The sequence below is a fragment of the Lutra lutra genome, chromosome 14, assembly GCF_902655055.1.
Source record: "Lutra lutra chromosome 14, mLutLut1.2, whole genome shotgun sequence".
Taxonomy (NCBI): Eukaryota; Metazoa; Chordata; class Mammalia; order Carnivora; family Mustelidae; genus Lutra; species Lutra lutra.
Window position 1 is genome coordinate 7,962,994 of NC_062291.1, and position 19,031 is coordinate 7,982,024.

General features: G+C 47.3%; 1 pseudogene; it reads right to left on the reverse strand.

Moving 5' to 3' along the window:
* Positions 1 to 8,619: 8,619 nt before the first annotated feature.
* Positions 8,620 to 13,588, reverse strand: LOC125085051 (ral guanine nucleotide dissociation stimulator-like; annotated as a pseudogene).
* Between the last annotated feature and the right edge of the window lie 5,443 nt (positions 13,589 to 19,031).

The following is a 19,031-nucleotide window of genomic DNA, read 5'->3' on the forward strand; positions in this document are numbered from 1 at the left end:
GGCAATTTGAGTCTGATCCCTGCCTGGAGGCAGAACTCCTTCACACTTGGGGACCCCAATCTTTTCTTTTAAGACCTTCAACTGATTAGATGAGGCCCACACACGTTATGGAGCATAATCTGCTTTTTTCAAAATTTAAGTGAAAATCACATATAGAAAAATACCTCTGCAGTTACATCCAGACAGGTTTTTGATCAACTATCTGGTTCCTCTGGCCTACACAAGTTGTTACATAGAATTAACCATCACAAATATGCATCGTATGTTCTCTGATGAGGACCAAGAGAAGGAAAAAACAGATGGATCAACAGAAAAATACTCATAACAAAATAAGGAAGAAATACTCATAAGAATTAGAGTCCTGGAATGCCTGGGTGGCTGAGTTGGTTAAGCTTCTGATTCTCGGTTTTGGCCCAGGTCATGCATGATGTCAGTGTCGTGAGATTGAGCACCACATGGGGCTCTGTGATCAGCATGGAATCGCTGGAGATTCTCTCTCCCTCTGCCTCTGTCCCACCCACCACTTGCACTCTGAACAAAGAAACAAATGAACAAAATCTTATGAAAAAAAGAATTAGAGTCCTTATTTCTGTAGCTGGTCACATGGTATTCTGGTATTCTACCTGCTACTTTGGCTGCTCGTTCTACATTACATTTGCTGTGAACAAGCACCTCAGCTGGTCATGATTCTTTATCTGGTGGAGTGACCCAACCCTTCATTCCTGAGTTTTCTGGACTACCAGTAGTTCTGCCTGGATTGGGCAGCTGTCGTTTTTCACTGACTTTCATACCAGGGCTTGCTGGTTCAAAGGAATCTCTATACTACAGACATGCCCTCCATTTCCTCCACGGTGGATTAACAGTCTCATTTTTCTGTGTAGTGGATCATTAAACACCTTATCTCTCATCATGTCATCTGTGAAGAGATAAGGATTTGGGCAGAAAGCTCCTATGAATTGGCTGGAAAACACCCGGCAAACACGCTTCATGTGCTGCAAGTCTGCAGCGCCGCCCCCTGGGCCTGGCCTGGGATCCCGAGTTACACCGGCTTGAACCCTGTGAGAAAGCCCTCAGTGGGTCAGGAGCTGGTGAGGCCACCGCCTCCTGCTACTCAGCCTCCTGGGGCACCCTCCCTGGCGCAGGCAGATGGGACCTGGGCCCTCACCCTCACTTAGATGTTCAGCCTTCCTTTTCCAGGGTCCTGTCCATCGAGCCCTCCAGTTGAGGAACCTTGAGTCACAGCCCATGGGTCCACATGTCAACCAGGAGGAAATGGTTCCTTTCAGAGCTGCGGAATACCCTCAGAAACTTTCATGTAGCCACTGAGGCCATCCCCAGCCATCAGCACCACACTGGGCCAAAGAGTCGGAGGCTGACGCCCGGCCACACTCCGTCCCTCAACTGTGCTCCTGGAAAGCTCCCCAGTGCAGGGGCCCACGGGTGGGCAGCGTGTTCTCGGCATGCTTTCCAGATGGCCACGACATGCACTGAGCGAGAAAGGGCTCTAGGCCACGAGACAGTGCGGTTTGAATAGTCACCCAACGCCGGCCAATTCTCATGAGCTCTCTTCCTAAATCGATATTGATATCGATTTGGGCAGGATGCTTATGAGAATTGGCTGGAAAACCTGTGGCGAATTCACTTCATGCACCACATGTCTGCAGGGCCACCCCCTGGGCCTGGCACAGGATCCTGAGTTGTCCCGGCTCGAACCCTGCCAGTAAGCCCACAGTGTGTCAGGCACAGGCGAGGCCACTGCCTCCTGCTACTCAGCCTCCTGAGGTACCCTTGGTGGCGCTGGTAGATGGGGCCTGCCATGCCCCTAGGCCAGGGCACTGACCCTCACCTGGTTTATCAGTCTTCCTTCTCCAGAGTCCTGTTCCTCGAGACCTCCAGTTGGGAAACCCTGAGTCACATCCAGTGAATCCACCAGCCACCAAGAGGAAACAGTGCCTTTCAGAGCTGCGCAAAACCCCTCAGCGCACGAGAAACCTTCACGCCCGCACTGAGGCCATCCCCAACCGTCAACACCAAACCGGGAGGAAAAGTTGGAGGCTGATGCCTGGCCCCAAACCCTCCCTTAACTCTACCCTAGAAAGCGCCCCTGGGCGGGGGCCCTCGGGTGAGCAGGGTCATCTCAGCGCGTTTTCCGGATGGCTGCGACATGCACCATGCGAGAAATCGCTCTAGGCCACGGGGGATAGTGCGGTCCCAATTGCTGCCCAACACCAGCCAATTCTCATGAGCTTTCTACTCAAATCAATGGGGGACAGGGCAGTCCAAAGGGTCCAGAAAGCTCTTTGGACTGCCCTGTCCTCCGTGGCCTAGAGTGCTTTCTCGCTCGGTGCATGTCTCGGCCATTGGGAAAATGCACCGAGACAACGCGGCCCACCTGGGAGCCCTGGCACAGTGAAGCTTTCCCAGAGCAGAGCTGTTGGAGGGGTTTTGGCCGGTGTCAGCCTCCAACTTTTCAGCCTGCTGTGGCGCCGTAGTTTGGGGATAGCCTCAGTGGGGGCATGAAGGTTTCTCTCACTCCGAGGGTTTTCTGCAGCTCTGAAAGGTACCATTTCTGGTTCGGTGGCAGGTGGACTCATGGCGTTCCCCAATTGGAGAGCTCAAGGGACAGGACCCTGGAAAAGGAAGACTGAAAAACCAGGTGAGGGTTCAGGCCTGGGCCTAGGGGCATGGCAGGCCCCATCTGCCAGCACCAGGGAGGGGACCCCTGGAGGCTAGGAGCAGGAGGCCTTGGCCTCACCTGCACCTGACTCACAGAGGGCTTTCTGGCAGGGTTCGAGCCAGGACAACTCGGGATCCTGGGCCAGGCAGACATGCGTCACATGAAGCGAGTTTGCCGGGGGTTTTCCAGCCAATTCTCAGGAGTTTTCTGCCCAGATTGATATCGATTTCGGCAGAAAACTCGTGAGAATTGGTCGGCGTTGGGCAGCCCTTCGGACTGCCCTGTCCCCTGTGGCCTAGAGCGCTTTCTTGCTCAGGGCATGTCTCAGCCATCTGGAAAACATGCGGAGATGACAGGGCCCACCCAGGGGCCCCAGCGCAGAGGAGCTTTCCCGGAGGAGAGTTGAGAGAGGGGTTGTGGCCGGGCGTCAGCCTCCGACTTTTGACCCGCCGTGGCGCCAGAGTTTGGATATGGCCCTGTTGGGTCACAAAGGTTTCTCTCGCTCTGAGGCTTTTCCGTAGCTCTGAAAGGCATCGTTTCTGCCTGGGTGGCAGGTGGACTTGTGGGGTGACTCAGGGTTCCCCAATTGGAGAGCTTGAGGGACAGGACCCTGGAAAATGATTCACCTTTCTCCTATCTTCTCCAACACTTGTTGTTTCCTGTGCTGTTAATTTTGGCCATTCTAACTGGTGTAAGGTGGTATCTCAAAGTGGTTTTGATTTGAATCTCCCTGATGGTAATGATGATGAACATTTTTTCACGTGCCTGTTAGCCATTTGTATGTCTTCTTTGGAGAAGTGTCTGTTCCTGTCAACTGCTCATTTTTGATGAGATTATCTGCTTTTTGGTGTTGAGTTTGAGGAGTTCTTAATAGATCTTGGATAACAGCCCTTTGTCTGTACTGTCATTTGCAAATATCTTCTCCCATTCCGTGGGTTACCTCTTTGTTTTATTGACTGTTTCCTTTGCTGTGCAGAAGCTTTTGATCTTGATGAAGTCCCAAAAGTTCATTTTTGCTTTTGTTTCCTTTGCCTTTGGAGACATGTCTTGAAAGAACTTGCTGTGGATGTCGAAGAGCTTACTGCCTATGTTCTCCTCTAGGATTTTGATAGATTCCTGCCTCATGTTGAGGTCTTTTATCCATTTTGAGTTTATCTTTGTGTATGGTGTAAGAGGATGGTCAAGCTTCATTCTTCTATATAGAGCTGTCCAATTTCCCCAGTACCATTTATTGAAGAGACTGTCTTTTTTCCACTGGATATTTTTTTCTGTTTTGTCGAAGATTATTTGATGATAGAGTTTTACGTCCATATCTGGGCTCTCTCCTCTGTTCCACTGGTCTATGTGTCTGTTTTTGTGCCAGTACCATGCTGTCTTGGTGATCACAGCTTTGTAGTAAAGCTTGAAATCAGGCAACATAATGCTCCTGGTTTTGTTTTTCTTTTTGAACATTTCCTTAGCAATTTGGGATCTTTTCTGGTTCCATACAAATTTTGGGATTGTTTGTTTCAGCACTTTGAACAATGCTGGTGGAATTTTGACAGGGATAGAATTGAAAGTTCCATGGAACCGGGATGGAATTGAAAGCTCTTGCAGTACAGACACTTTAACAATGTTTATTCTTCTGTTCCGCAAGCATGGAATACTTTTCCGACTTTTTGTGTCTTTTTCAATTTCTTTCATGAGTATTCTTTAGTTCCTCAAGTACAGATGCTTTACCTCTTTGGTTAGGTTTATTCCAAGGTATTTTGTGGTTCTTGGTGCTATAGTAAATGGAATCAATTCTCTAATTTCCCTTTCTGTATTTTCATGGTTAGTGAATAAGAAAGCAAGTTATTTCTGTGCATTGATTTTGTATCTTGCCACATTACTGAATTGTTATATGAGTTCTAGTAGTTTGGGGGTGGAGTCTTTTGGGTATAAAGTATCACATCATCTGCAGAGAGAGAGTTTGACTTCTTTCCCAAATTGAGTGTTTTATTTCTTTGTGCTGTCTGTTGTTTCTAGGACTTCTAGCACTATGTTGAACAGGAGTGTTGAGAGTGAACATCCTTGGCGTGTTCCTGATCTCAAAGGGAAGGCTGTCAGGTTTTTCCATTGAGGATGATATTTGCTGTGGGTTTTGCATATAGATTTGATGAAGTTGAGGAATGTTCCCTCTGTCTCTATACTTTGAAGCATTTTAATCAGGAACAAATGCTGTATTTTGTCAAATTCTTTTTCTGCATCAGTTGAGAGGACCATGTGGTTCTCTCTTACTGATTTTTTCTGTCACGTTGACTGATTAGCGAATATTGAACCACCCTTAAATCCCAGAGATCAAACCCACCTGGTCATGGCGGATAATCCTTTTAATGTACTATTGGATACTATTAGCTAGGATCTTGTTGAGAATCTTGGTGTCCATATTCATCAGGATATTGGCCTGAAATTCTTCTTGTTCATGGGATCTTTGCCTAGTTTGAGGACCAGGTTAATGCTGGCTTCATAGAGATGGGAAGTTTTCATTCTCTTTCTATTTATCTCTTTTCCTATTATTTTTCTTCTGTTTTCTGTTTATCTAAAGAACCACTTAAGCCTTGGCATGGGGTCATCATGTGAAAGTTCCTACAAATGCTAGTATGGCAAATTTTTAACTCAGGTTGACTGTATTTCCCCAATGGCCAGTCTTACAGGTAATGCCCAGAAGTCAAGACAAGGATTGTGAGTAATGAGCATCCACTTGGACCCAGGCACCAGGCAGGAACTGTAGGAGTCATTTCTTTCTACATCCCACTTAGCAGTACCCATTACATACTCCAATTTAGGGACGAGGTCTGTAGCTTCAGAGCCCTGCTTGGGGTCACCCAGCGACAAAGAGGCTGAGCAGGGGCTAGAACTGCTGTCTCTCTGCCATTGGACTCTGTGTTCCATCCACAACTCACTCCTGGAGCTCAGAGGTGCAGAAAGTTCCACAGGCCTGGAGACCTCACTGAATCCAAGGGGTAGTCGTGCCACCTCTGACTGGGGCTTGTCCCGGGTCTGTTGTCTGATGATACTGTGGCTTGGCACTAAGGACTCTCCCAGTACCAGCCAGCCTTTGTCTGGGTAGGAGGAGGTTTCTCCCTGGGTACAAAGGTTCATGTAACCTCAGAGTTGAGAAGTCTCTTCTGAAGCATCTGGATGCAACCTTCTTGTGAGGTCAGGCCCACAACGCTGGAAGCCCTGGGTTCAAATCCTGTCTGTCACTCAATGTGGAGCATGAAAGAGGCAGTTTCTTAAAACCTTGGTTTCCTTCTTCATCAAACAGAGACAGCATTTCTACCTTCCTCATGGAATTGTTAGGGGGATTGACTGACATGATTCATTCTCTCAAAAGATACTCAGTAATCCTTAGCTTTGCCTGTTAAAATTAGCCCACTGGGAGCACATTGCTGTCATGGGCTCTGGGCTTCTGCCTTACTGTGTCCCTTCAGCCTGCCAATCCAGGCTCCCCTGACTCAGTTGTCCTTCCAGAAAGCCTTCATCCCCTCCAGTATGGGATCCCACAACACTGGGGCTCATCCATCAGACCCAGGCCAGCCCTGGGACCAGATGTCACCGAGAGCTTGTGTCCAGAACATGGACAATCCTCATTGTGGAGACTGGCAGGCAGGAGCCCCCTCAGCTGTCACCTGTTTTTGGAACACATATTGGTGCCTTGTGATGGGGCTCTTTCCCCCCAAAGCAGGGAAATGAGCTGCCCTCAGTTCCATCATGACTGTCCCACTTTTCCCCCACCATGTAATCATTGGTACATAGCATCTTGGGCCTCCTTGGATGCCTGGGTCCCAGAGCCTTTTTGTAGTTGGAAGTGAAAGTATTTTATGGGCATCATTTTGGTTTTTATTGGACCTATTAGTAGGATGAAGCCTGGCCACTCCCTGCAAGCCAACACAAAGCCTGTGCCATGGACCAATATGGCAGTGCCCAGCCCATGGCAGCCTTTCCCCTAGTGCTCAGAGCTCTCCTTTCTCACTGAGTCCCACTCACTGGTGTTTCTCTCTCTTCCTGGAGAGAGAGCCCCAAATGTCCTCTCTCAAGATGTACTGTCTGTGCCTGGTTAGCTCCATGTTATGGCAGAGAAGACAGGAATTACTGACGATGGCCTCTATTACAGCGTCAGATCAAGTGGACTCCCCTTTACCCGACTTTGTGGGAGGAAAGGGGTCTCAGCAGGAAGCTGAGGGATGCCAAGTTTGGGGTTGGAAGGGTCAGGGGGTCATAGCTAGAGGATCCTGAGGGGTGTTGACGAGCTGTGTCTAGTGCCAAAGCCCCCGGTTGAGGCTCTGTCCATCCTGCAGCTTCCATGAGCAGCCAGTGTGTTTTGTAAAGGCCTCTCTTGCTCACCCAAGTTCAAGTGGTTCTTGCTGTTGCCACTAAAACTACAACTGGATGAACACTTGTCTGTAACCCACTGACATGAACTGTCCTTAGAGGTTCCTCCCTGAGAGGATGGGGTTCAGCCAGGAAGGACAGGGATCAAGCTGAGAGGAGTGGCCTGGCCTGCACCCCTCTGCTGGCCTGGAGCAGGGTCTGGTTGCTCTAGTTAGAATCTGAGTTATGAAGCACGGGGGGCTGGAGTGGCTGGAGTGTGTCACCAGACAGGACATGGGTGAGGTGTGTTCCAGGACACAAGGCAAGGAAGCTTGTGGGAGAGGACAGTTGAGGAGCATCGTGCGCAGGCTCTTCCATGCTCTATGGTCACTACCAATACCCCGATGGCATCACTGGTGGCTTGTCCTCCTCATGATTTCAGTTCTCATCTATAGAACCCAGGATCCTTCCTTTCCAAAGCAATGCTTCTCTTTAATAAAGAGGGCATAGAGGAGCCAGCAGCCAGTCCCCCCAAAATGTGGTTAACGTGTGTTCCAGTATTGGTGTTTATAGGAATAATTCCTAAAGAAACAGAGATTTATAGCACAGGCATGCTTATCACTTACATTATGAGAGTCAAATAATTGGAAATGGCCTAGTTATTCAATGATGGGGTCTGCTGAGTGCTGTCACTGAGAATGCCCAAGGGGACAGCAGCAACAGTGCCTGTCCACTGTGGGGACATACAGTAGAACAAGAGCTCAGCCCTGGAAGCTTCCCTGACCCACTCTGCCACACACACACACACACACACACCCGCTACCCTTACAGGGAAAGGCAGGGAAGAAGGACACTGTGTTATGGGCAATTATTTCTTGGTAGAAGGAATGTGCTTTCTTTTTTTCATATTTAAATCATTATTTACTAAATAGTCTGTATAAAACTTAAAGAACTTTTTACCTTATTACCTAACTTATTAGCAATAAATGAGAATATTTAAGATACAATTTTAAAATTTTGTAATATGCCCATTAGAATAGTTTAAATGTAGACTATCCAGGAAAATGAAAGAATTGAAAGGTGTCTCATGGACCCAGACATTTCTCTTGTGCTTTCTGCTTTTCAAGGCATCCTTGTAAAAGGGAACCCTATCACAGATAATGAAAATAGTTCATTTGGGGGCTTCCTGTGATCTTTGTTCTTTCAGGAACATTCCTATGTAATAAAATGTTATTTGTATAAAAAATTTAAAAATGTGAATCACTCTTATGATCTGCAGACAGACACAGATGCCCATATTGTAGGATTCCGGGCACATGAAAAACCAAGACGAGGTAAAGTACCAGAGACAGAGAGAAGAGCAGTGGTTTCAGGGACTGGGGTGAGGGAATGAGCAGTGAGTGATTAGTAGCACAGGTGTCTCTGTGATAGAAATGTTGTAGAAGTAAATGGTTGTGCTAAACTCTGGATGTACCGAATGAGACCTTGATATACCATTGAAAAAGATCTGAGTAAAATTTTATGTAAACTCAAATTGTAATTTATTTAATGAAAAAATCTATTAAGGCATTACACAGTTGTGTATGAAACACAAATATTATAAAGAAGGCAATGACAGGGGAGGGGGAGGCATTGTTTGGGGCTGCAGCCTACACCACCTAATGCTCAGGGTCTAAGGCTGGTTGCTCCACTGAAGCAGGTGGTGGTTTATGCTCTTCAGGAACCCCAGGAACAGGGGCAGGACCCTGCTGGACCTCCAGGTCAGGCAAAGGGGTTGATGGCTCTTCCATCTCAGGAGAGTGAATTAGAGCCCTGACTACCACCTGCACTGGCCCCAACAGGGCAAGTGGTGTCGCTGCTTTTCCTGATGGAGGAGCCACAGCAGCAGGGACGGGGTGGGCCAGCTCAGGCTCCAAAGATGCAGCAGGTGCCACAGCAGGTTCTGGGACGAGTTCCTGGATCAGGACCTTGCTCCGGGGCTGGTGCTGTAGCTTCAAGAAGAGATAGTATCATCAGCATGACCGACTTCCCTTTTGCCTTATAATAAAAGAAACTTTTCCCACCACTCAGTGTGGTCTGCGTTCAAGACCCAATTCCTGGAAGGTCTCCCCAACTGAAGCCCATGGGAACAGGGATCTGAGACTACTCACTCCACTCGGCCCAACCTGTGGCCCACACTGTCTCCTTCTCAGGCTCACATGAGCCACCCCGTCCTCCTCACCCCCAGGCTCTAGCTCTGTGGGCTCAAGCTGTTGCAGCTGTGAGAGCAGAAGCTGACCATGGCACTCCAGGTCTGAGCCTGGCATATTAAGCCCCAGGAATGCCAGCAGCATATTCAGGCTGGGTCATTCTGGGGGCTGGAAAAAATCGCCAAGATATTGTTCTAGCCATGTGCTCAAGATGGAATAGAGTGCCCTAGGGACAGACACCTAGGAAGAGAAGTCAGAGGACAGGGCACCCATCCTAACCAATATCCCAGGGAACCCCTGGGGGAAACTGGGCCCCTGGGTTTCCAGTTCCTGTCAGAGTCCAGTCCTAGTCCTGGTCCACCTGTGATCTGGCAGTCCTGCCTGAGACAGGCCTGGTCACAGACAGCAGGCTGCCAAACAGGCACTGTGAATGGGAGTCCTTGATTAATGGTGTGACCATTTCTGTCCTTATCAGGGGATCTGGACACACTCCTCAGTCTGTCTCCTTGCCCACTTGCCACTTGAATTCAACTGCATGTGGCGAGGAGGGGTGGTGTCTGGCGTCCTCATTACCCTCACTGCACATGCCACTGCCCTGTGAAGATCCAACCAAGGAGGGAACTAAGGGACTCTGTCTGTAGCCAGGCCTTCCCAAGACCCTCCATTGCCTCAAACGTTACCTCCTGTATGCATGTGCTGCCTTATTCACTAGGTGCCATGAGTGGGTCTCCTTCCACTGACACTAATATCCCACAGAGTGTGGGATGTCTGCTCCCTTAGCTCTCACTGGGTCTCCTGAGAACCATCCGAGAACCCAGTGTCCAGGTTCCGACAGAATGCTGTGTGATGGTTCCTAAATCCTTAGTTCAGGGTCCCGGAATTGGGGTAGAGATAGGGCCAGGAGAGGGCAGGGATGGAGAATGACCGTCTTAGGGGTTCAAGATGTCCTCCATTCCCCTATGCTCTCCCACAGTGCTCACGCACCAACCATATCTCCCCAGGACAACTTCCCATTTTCCAGAAGAAGATCTCAGATCTTTACCCTAAAGCACAAATAACAGATGTGTGGTTGAAGGTCCAGTAGCCCCTCTAATTTACAGTACCTCGCTTGCCTGGTGGAGAGGGAAGGCCCTCCTTTATCAGCTAAAGCTTACTCACATGTTCCACTTCTCCTGGGCTCTTCCAACCTCATCATAGCTGGAGAAAATGCACCCATATCTAGAGGAGGCCAGGGGACACCACATGAAATGTCCTGTGGATGCTACATCTCATCATCTGACCCCCTACTAGTCTGTAGCCCTGGGGTGCTGCCTGTCTCTGTAGTGATCCCATTCAGCTCCAAGATAAATGCCTCTACTGAGTGGGGCTTCCTGAATGCTTGATGAATGAAGGGGCCCCAACCAACCATCACAGATATGTGAGTGGGCCTGGCCCCTTACTCACACCCATGATCCCCAGATGGAGTCTCAGATCTCCCTTTAAATGGCAAAACAGCCCAGCGCAAGACCATAGTGATAGTGAAGGATGAGGCAGAGGCTTCATCATGAGTAGCAGGAGAATGCTAAAATTTCCTGACCACAGGCCCTCTAGCAGACTTTTCCACAGGAGCAGACACTCATGTGCACTTTCCCTACAAGACCCCACTGAGTCCCTATAATAACTCTGCCCCAGGTAGGAGCAAATTGAGGCTTTGTGAAGTTTGGGGACATGCCAAGGTATCACAACGAGGCATTGGCCAAATCACACAAGGCAGTTAGGGGCAGGGTGCTCATCTTGCAAATAAGAGGTCCAGCACATCTTGGATGGTGGCAAAGGCTCGGTATGTACCCAGGAACATGTAGACATACTTAAGATCTCTTCCTAGGAAGGCAGGCACCAGGTGTTTTATTTCTGTCTCCAGCGTGTTGGCCCGGTTGGTCCGTAGCACAGAGGTCTCATTTCTCTTCCTGTTTGATCCATTTTTACCATGAGGTGAATCAGAGGAGACATGAGTCAGTGCTATAGCCACCAGGAGAGCTGGGGATTGGAGGGCAGACTGAACCCCCAGAACTCAGTGACTTGTGTCAAGAGGTGGGACAAGAGGGCCCACAGTCCTAAAAAGAATAAGGTAACTCAGTGTTTCATTGGGTTAAACATAAGGCTCTTGGTTTTGGTTCAGGTCATGGTCTCAGTGTCCTGAGACTGAGCTCATCATAGGGCTGTGTACATAGGGCAGTGTCTGCTTGAGGATTCTCTCTCCCTCTGCTTCTCCCCACTCTCCCCCTGCCTCTCTCTCAAATCTGTCAATCAATCAATCAATTAGTAAACCTTTAAGGAAAAATAAAAAAATGTTCTTGGCATCTATAAAAAGAATTGAAGGAAATGATGTCTGAACTTGATAGTATCTCAGGTCACTTGTGAGCTGAGTATTGATAGCACCTCTCTGCATGAATGGCATGGATCCTGTGATATCTGATAACATATCCCATTCTTGGGATGAGAACACAGAGATGTTTTAGGTGAGAGGACCTAGAATATTAGGGCACGGAAGATGTAGAATGCAGTACTGTGTGTGGGTGACAGAAGGGGATCACATCAAAGTCCTGCATCAGTAAAGGGCTCGATGGCTGTGATAAATGACTGGCCTTCAGGAATAGGGTGCAGTACAGTGAGGTCCTATTCCTGACCCTGGAGGGGCCCCAAAGATGTGTTCCATCAAAACAAAAGGGCAGAGCAAGAGACATAGTACCATGGGCCCAGGTCCCTTTGGATAAAAGTCTCCCAACTCACCATGATCATTTGCAAGACTTGCAGAATTTGGGGAAGGGCTATTGGGCCAATGGGGACACCTGGGAGCACGATTTAGGAAAATCCATAGCATAGTGCAAACGGATTCTAGATAAATGGGATGGGACATGGTTTAAAGCCTCTTTAATATTCCTATAAATATGTGGACAATGACTCTGTTTCTATCCAAGGCATGGGCAGGACCATGAGGGCAAGTTTGGGGAAGAGATGGGTCTGGATGGCTTTGTTGGTCTTCAGATCTAGGGAACTCTATTCCAGACACACCACACCCCAGTATGCACACACCTCCACCAAGGAGAGAGAAACGTGGCACAGCTTCAGGGCCTTGGATGTGCTCTGGCACAGGTAAAAGTCACCTTAGGAATCCTCTTTCCACCCTGCCCACCATGACATGGGTGTGAACAAGAAGGGATCACCAGGGTATCCACTGTGCTCAACTTCCCCCAGCCCATGGGCGGGAAACCACACATAGCCCTCTTTCCCTAAAACTTAAGAGGAAGGAATGGGGCTGCCCTTGGATGGTTCAGAGAGGTGGGCGTCACCTAGTCTGCTCAATATTAAGTACCTTATAGCACCTCCTGCCAAATGCCCTGAGGCATTGGGGTCGAGGTTTGAGCCAAAGTCCCCAGCATGTAAGACGCCATTCCCCTGGGGTTTCTGGGAGCCAGAGCCCCGGGAAGTAGGCAAGAAGCAAGAGAACATCTTTCCATATCAGATGTCTCCAGCCAAGTAACTCTGATACTGGACTACACTAGAATGTGGTTGCCTGGTTGCAGGGGTACCAAGTTCTGTTGGGGTCTGTGGTCAAGGAACTGACATCACTGCCTGGGATCCCCTACTGGAGTCCACTCCTTGTTTGGCACCTACACAAACAGTGCTCTGGTCTGCCATCTCCTCATACCCTTTCTGCATGCAAGGCCACATCTGTAAGTAGTGACAACAACACATCCCTCTCCACAGGCCCCTAGGGAAGATCTGGGTGCAGCCAGGGCCTCAGCTTGGAAACACACCTGGTTTCAGACACAACTTTCTATTCTTACCTGTTTTTGACCCTGGATAAACCATTGTGCCTGGCAGGGATGGTCTTCTGTGTAAAATACAGATGATTCTAGCATGTCCTTCTACCAGATATCCATAGGCGTAGGTTGGATAATATCTATGGTGTTAGAGGAGTAGTGTCACATGTAGGAAATATCTCCAACCAAACTTCCTTCCTCTTATCAACTTCTTTGAATCTGCTTCTAATCAGATCCCACCCCACAGTCCCGACTGGTTTGTGTGTTTTTGTGTGCACATGCACACTCGCTCCTGTGTGCATGCAAGTGTTCATCAGTGCTCACATCCTGGAGTCCCAAAAGATGACAGCCCCACCTACAGAGGGGTGGGCAATAGCTTCCGAAGACCTTAGGCTTCTAATTTTCAATGCAAATCCTAAAGAAGGGACTGGAGCCTTGGCCCTTGATGGTCAGAATCCACCCTTACCCCTAGAGACTGCCTGTCCTATGAGGCAAGCCATTACCTCCTTTCCAAATGGTGTGACGTTGATAGGGGTCCATTCACTGAGTTGCCATGACCTCGGGTCCTCCTCATACAAGAACATGAAGAGATGTCTCCTATCTAGGATATCAATGATCACCCTCAGCCCAATACTGTTTCCATGTCTATAGCCACTTCCTTCTAGACAACCTTTTCCAGAGCCCCCAGTGAATGACTAGGTACATCCAGGACCCCACCTTTGAGGAAACTCAAAGAACTGGGTTCATGCCTAGTAATCCTTCCTACCAGCTTGATTCTGGGCAAGGCATGGATTCTGCAGGGATCATCACCTTCTCCCTGCAGGGGCTCTACTGGTTCCCCAACTCCTCTGTATACATCCTTTTGTAAGCCCCTCCCCTGAGTGTGGTCTGGATTTAGTGATTCACTTCCATTCCACAGAACATGGCAACATGATCAAAGGCCCTGCTGAGATTTATTTATAAAAGCCCATTGCCTAGCCCCATGTTGACTCTGACACATGTTCTCTCTCAGATCCTCACACTGGAGTATAAGCACTTACGTTGAACCATGACACAGAGATATGCACATGGCCTAGCACTGTGGGTCAACAGAGTGAAGAACTCAGGTCTTTGAGATGGGCTGTATCTGGCCAATGCCCCTAAGTGAGTCAGGTTCTCAGTGAAGCAGGTCCTCTCTTGGTGTTGTCAAAAGCCCCAACCAGCTGAGCACTGCTGGTTACTGACCCCCTGAGACCAAGAGACAGTGTTTGTGGGTTCAGCCACTGAGTGTGGGGAAATGTGGTCACATAGCACTGGGAGTATGGCACTGATACTGTCAAACTGCCCTGGGCCGTGGCCCTCCTACCTCCATCTCTGCTCTCTTCCTCTGGCCACCCTGGCCCCCTTTCTAACCTCCACTCTGGGAACATCAAATTCTGCCTCCAATCCTCTGCTGCTTGGTGCCCTCTGCAAGCCTAAATACACTCAGATTTGTGCAGGACTGTCTCCTTCTTTTCCTGCCACAGGAATTCTCAATGTCATCTCAGCACAGCCTTGTCACACCCCTCACCTGGTGGAGCTCAGGACTTAGTTGTAGTCCCTTGCTCTTTTCCTATGGCACAATTGCTCTTTTCATTCACATTTTTGTTTCTCGTTTCTCCATCTTCTCCTCTAGACCCTGAGCTCGTAGAAGGAGAACCTGGTTGGCTGATTAGCATTGGCACCATCTGAGTGGGCAGTGCCCAGTGGCTGAATGAACGGGAGACAGGATCCATCCCGACACCGACCAGCTCCATTGTTTGAGCCTCATTCATTTTGGCCATGTGTAAGTCCTTTTGTTTTCTTTTCTTTTGTTTTTTAAGTTAACTATGCCTGATGTGGGGCTCAAACTCCTAACCCGGAGATCAAGTATCCTACTGACTGAGGAACCCAGGTGCCTCTTTGGTCATTTTTAAAGGTTTTAGGCTGATAACTATTGAAGTTTACTTGGTGATTTCAACATGTTGTAGGTATATTACATTATGCTAAATTATCAAGTAACTCCCCAAATTTGGTAGCATGCCACAGATTTCCCCCCATGATAGTGCTGAGGGGCTTTTCAGATTAGGAGACTGAAATCCTTTCTGTGGTCTTTCAGGAACGCAGAGTCCCTCCACCATGGGCATTCTCACTCCCTGGGTTGTCATGCACCTCTGATGCCATCAGCACAAGAGGAAAGATGACAAAGAAAAACACACAGGAGGGTGTTTCCAGCCAGGTCTTGAAGGCCCAAATGTATACTTTTACGCTCAATCTTTTATTTATTTTTTAGGATTTTATTTCTTTATTAGAGGGAAAAGAGCACAAGCAGGAGGGGGAGGAGCAGAAGGAGGGGAACCAGAGAGATGCTGAGGTGAGGAGAACAGGGTGTTTCTGATATAGACCTTTGGAGGGAACAGCTTAGGCCCCACAAAGCAAGCCTCCATCAACTGGTATTCCAGGAGTAATGAGTACTCTCAGATCCCTGTGCTCATGTCCTGCCATCAGAGGAGACCTTCCAGGGATTGCTTCATGGACTCAGGGAACACCGAATGGTGGGAAAATTTTCCTTTATTTAGGAGGGACATGAAAAGCCAATCATGGTGATGATACTTTTCTCTTCTTGGACCTACAGCACCAGCCCCAGAAGAAGATCCTGAACCACCTCAGAGCTACCTCTAGCTCCCAGTGTGGTGCCTGTGGCAGCTTCAGAGCTCGAGCGGCATGGGTGGGAATAAGTTGTGCAGATGATATGGCTGTGGATACAGCAGAGGGGAGACACCTACCTGAAGGTGCCTACTGCAACGAAGTGTGTGATTGAAACACTTAGGAGTCTACCACTGTGGGGGACACTCCTGGCTTAAAAGTGTTCAAGTGGTGGAGCTGGGTGGAATCCCAGGTGTGACAGTATGATCTCAGGATCCTGGGGGTCACAAGAAGAACAGGTGGGGTCCGAACGCCTCAGAGTTTCCAGACATCAGTTAGGGAAAAATGGCTGAAAACCACGAAGCTAGATCCTGGCTTTCTGCTGTGTAGCCCTATACTCTGAATCACAGCATGGTAGGGCATTCACTTTCCTGGGAGGGGTCCAGCAAAAAACAGAACCATGGCAAGACCTCCAACACCCCGCAGGTATGGTGTGGGTCTGTGCCACAGGAATCCATAGAAATAGGAGTTGGGTCTGACTGGGTGGTTCAGATTTTTTTTTTCCTTCTGTGAGGGCTCACTGAAGAACTGGGGTGCAAATTTTCATTTCCTGGGTAGAAAGCCAGGTGCAATGATACTCATCTCACCCATTGGCGCTGCAAGCCTTCAGGGAGTAAAACAGCGCCAATCCAGAGCTGCTTACCTGCAGGCCTGTTTCTGCTGCTTAGGAGAGCTGCTTTTGCGCTAGTTGAAGTACACTTGAGGATCAGGGCAAGGGATCCCTTCCCTAGAAGACCATCACAAAAACCTCACTCCTCTCAAGTTTACTGATAATAGAGGGCTGCAAAGCTTCAGAGCTTAGGGAAAACACTAAGTAGCACTCCTTGTATTTTTATTTTGTAGCCTTTTTTTTTTCAGGTTTTTCATCTCTTTTTAAATAATTTTTATTTAGAGAGAGTGTGGTGGAGGGTGTTTGGAAGAGGCAGAGAATCTTCAAACAGACGCCCTGCTGAGCACAGAGTCCAACTCTGGGCAGGATCCCAGGACCCAAAAGTAAAAGACCTGAGCTGAAACTCAACAACTGAGCCACCCAGGCTACCCTCCAAGAATATCTTTAAATGAGAAGAAATTAAAATTAGATTAATCGTAAATATGTAAGAATTAAAAGGAAGAATAGGAGAAGGAAGAGAAATGAGAATGACAAGAGCAGAGGAAGAGTAGTCAAGAAGATTATGAATTTTACTAAAGTGTGGCATGAGACAAAACTAGAAAGAAAGAAATTACTTTGTTAGTAGTATCTTTGTGGTATGGCCAAATGTGTTTTGTTTTTATTCTACACACTTTAAAAAATATCTTCCTATTTTTAAAGCATGCATGAATTATTTCAATTTTATCTTTAATATTGAAAGAAAAGATGTTATATAGTTTACTTTCTCAAATGTCTTAGGACTTCTGGCAGGAATTCTCCTCAACCACACTGCATCACCAAGGGTCTTGGAGGTGATCCTTGACTGTGTTCTCGAACATGAACCAATAAGAGTAAGCATTCCTGCATCGTGTTTCTTTTATTGTCCTTACCACAATGACAAATACTTACTAATTTAGTTATATACATATTAAATGTCTTTTCTCTCTCACTTGTCAACTCCAAAAGGGCAGTCACCTTTTCTGTTTTATTCACCTATATAATCAATCGCCTAGCACAATGACACATTAGGTAGAAACTCAATAAATACCTTGCAATGAATAAATATGTAAACCAAGAAAATGAAGTTGTGTCAGAGTTTGGAAGTATAATTGAAAATCTATAAATACAAAATAAAATTTGATTTATTGGAGCAAATGGTTGCAAATTTGTTATCACAAAATGGGCCATTAGTGTCCAGATTTTTTTTCTTTTTACTACTCTTTCATTACTGTTTTTCACTAAGATTTGCTGTTCCCCAAACTGAAAAATGGCCATATCATCTGAGAAAAGAATAACTAATTGTTTTTGACGTAGTGTAAACACCAGAACCAGCACTAAGGTGAGGCAATTGATGCATCCAGAGCACACGATGTCAGGAGACATTCACGCCTAGGTTTGCACAAGCCTCACCCATGAACTTTCATGACACTGCAAGTGAGTGGCCCCTTCAATTTTGTACCCTAGGGGCCTCACTTGTCTCATTCTGGTATCTCTGTTAATTTATCTATTATTTATTCTTTCTATAAACTTATCCTTGAAAGAGAAATGAGTGCACCTCCAGGCTATTTCGGCTAGCCAACAATAGGTTCATGAATGTCCTTCTTTTCATACACAGATTTCTTTCCATCTCTTGACTGCCTGCCAAACCCACATAACAAAACTTCCAGGTTCGTGACAACAATCTATTTCCTTTCCTCCAATCCCATACTGCTAATTGTGACCAAGCTTACTGGCTGCACTAAACATTTTGCTATCCAGCCTTAGCCTGGTGTGTAATGAGACTTGTTACTCTTTTCTTCTTCATCACTTTGTGCAGGCCACAGATTACAAATGAGGTGTTGGGTCTCCGTGCATAGACACCTTTCTTTGCCTTCAACATACTTAATGTTAACTACTTCCCAACATTTAAAATTATCAATTTTATAGGAAAATCCAGATGTACAAAATCTCAAAAATGAAAAAAAAATTTTAGAAGATTTAGAAGAGGATGTGCATGTGCATGAGTTGGAGGAGGGGCAGTGACAGAGGGAGAGGAACAGAAATCTGAACAGACCCCATGCTGAGCAGGCAGCCCCACATAAGTCTTGATCTCACAACCCTGAGATCATGACCTGAGCCAAAACCAAGAGTTGAATGCTTAATCAGCTGAGCCACCCAGGTGCCCCATGAAACACATTTTTTTTTAAAGAAAATCTGACAAGTGTCTTTTAACACATTGCTCCAGTTAGCTGGAGCTTTCTTAACATTCAATTGAAATAAATGCCTTTCTTAGAAGCTGCCAATGGGCTTACCACAGATAAAATGTTTGTTCTCAGTTTTCAGTTAATTTCAGATATCCGAATTTTCCAATGATACCTAGCCCTCATATATGAAAACTCTATTGACAGTGGGATGGGGAGACCCCCCTTTCTAGCAAATGTAAGTTACTGCTCAACTCACTCCAGAAAACACAAGATCCCAAACATTTCCACATTATGTTTATAGACACAAACTCGTTAGGCTAAGAAATGTCCCTTTGACATTCCAATCACCCATAGCACTGGTATTGTTCTTTTTTTTTTTTTTTTTTTTAAAGATTTTATTTATTAATTTATTGACACAGAGAGAGAGATCACAAGTAGGCAGAGAGGCAGGCAGAGAGAAAGGGGGAAGCAGACTCCCGGTGAGCAGAGAGCCCGATGCGGGACCGATCCCAG